Source organism: Rattus norvegicus, chromosome 7, assembly GCF_021556685.1.
Source record: "Rattus norvegicus strain SHRSP/BbbUtx chromosome 7, alternate assembly SHRSP_T2T, whole genome shotgun sequence".
NCBI classification, from domain to species: domain Eukaryota; kingdom Metazoa; phylum Chordata; class Mammalia; order Rodentia; family Muridae; genus Rattus; species Rattus norvegicus.
The window spans coordinates 25,671,552-25,672,927 of record NC_141540.1 but is presented as its reverse complement, the minus strand read 5'-3'; positions in this window follow the sequence as shown (position 1 = coordinate 25,672,927).

Sequence of the window (1,376 nt, the reverse complement as noted above, 5' to 3'; positions counted from 1 at the left end):
GGAACTGAAGATGTTGCTCCTGGTCAGCTGGTGCGCTTATGGGAAGGCAATGAGCAATCTGGACTGACAGGGTTTAAGAGGTTAAAATAAAACCAGAATTAAGGAATCCAGACAAGCAGGTCAGTTAAGCCATCAGCTACCAGCCACCAGGACATAGTGACACTTAGTATTGCAAAGGGTATCTGAGCTGGAGTCCAGGAGCTCAGGGGTTATCAAGGTGGCTGGCTTCATCTCCAGATAAATGGTTACATAGGAGGGAAACTGGAGCAGCCAATGACACTTTGTAGCACTTCTCTTTGCCCTACTGACACTTTAAGCCACATCTACACTGGCATGCTCCTAATTCTGACAGACAGTTCTGATGATTCTCACTTCATTTTAATAGTCCAGACCCTCAACTTTGGTGCGATGCTGAGCAGCCTGTTTACTAGTTTGTGACCTCATTCCTCAATCACAGGTACTAGACTGCATTCCACCTCTGACTTTTCTTCTGGAAATATACTGAGCAAAGAGTAGCTAGGTCAGTGGGAAGTGGACTTGGCTACCATACACAAGGCCTTCAACCTAAAACCTGGCACTGTCCACCTGCCCCCGAATGTTGTAAAGTGTGTTCAGCTTCTGTCCATCATGAATAGGAAGTACTTCCTGGAGGCTATATTCTTTCTCCCAAACCGAGGATCTCTATGGACCTCTTTCCACACAATCACCTAACAGACAAACACAGCTGAACATCTGGGTATGTGCTTTGAGTAGGGCAAAATGTACTTAAGGCACACAAGCTTAATAAGCTACAGAACCAGGAATGTAAGCTACTCTGTGTAACCCTGGGAAAGTCTCTGAAACTCCCTTCAAACCTTAGTTCTACTCCTTACCCCCCTTTATAGAACTATGGTAGTGAAATCTCACCAGATTGCTGTCCATGTTATAGGATGGGAAGACGGCTCAGTGGGTACACTGCCTGCTGTGCAAGCATGAGGACCTGCATTAGGGTCCCCAGCAGCCACACAAGCTGAAGCTCTGTACTGCTGGTAGATAAGCCAGATCCAGGATGATTCTGGGGTCCTTCCAGCTAACCAGCCAGGCTGAATAACATGGCCAACTCAAGTTTCAGGGAAAGACCCTGTCTCCAAAGCAACGTAGAGAGCAATGGAAAACACCCAACTCCAGCCTCTGGCCTCTACACAAGCATGCACATGACAGCATACCCAGAGACACATGCAGACCTACACCACACACAATAATGCATGTATTAATCAAAATAAGAAACTGACATCCACTGGGCATTTCCTATGTGCTGGACACTTCTATAATATATTACATATGTTAACTCATTTAATTCATAAAATAAGCCTGGCTTATCATCAAAACCTTATTAT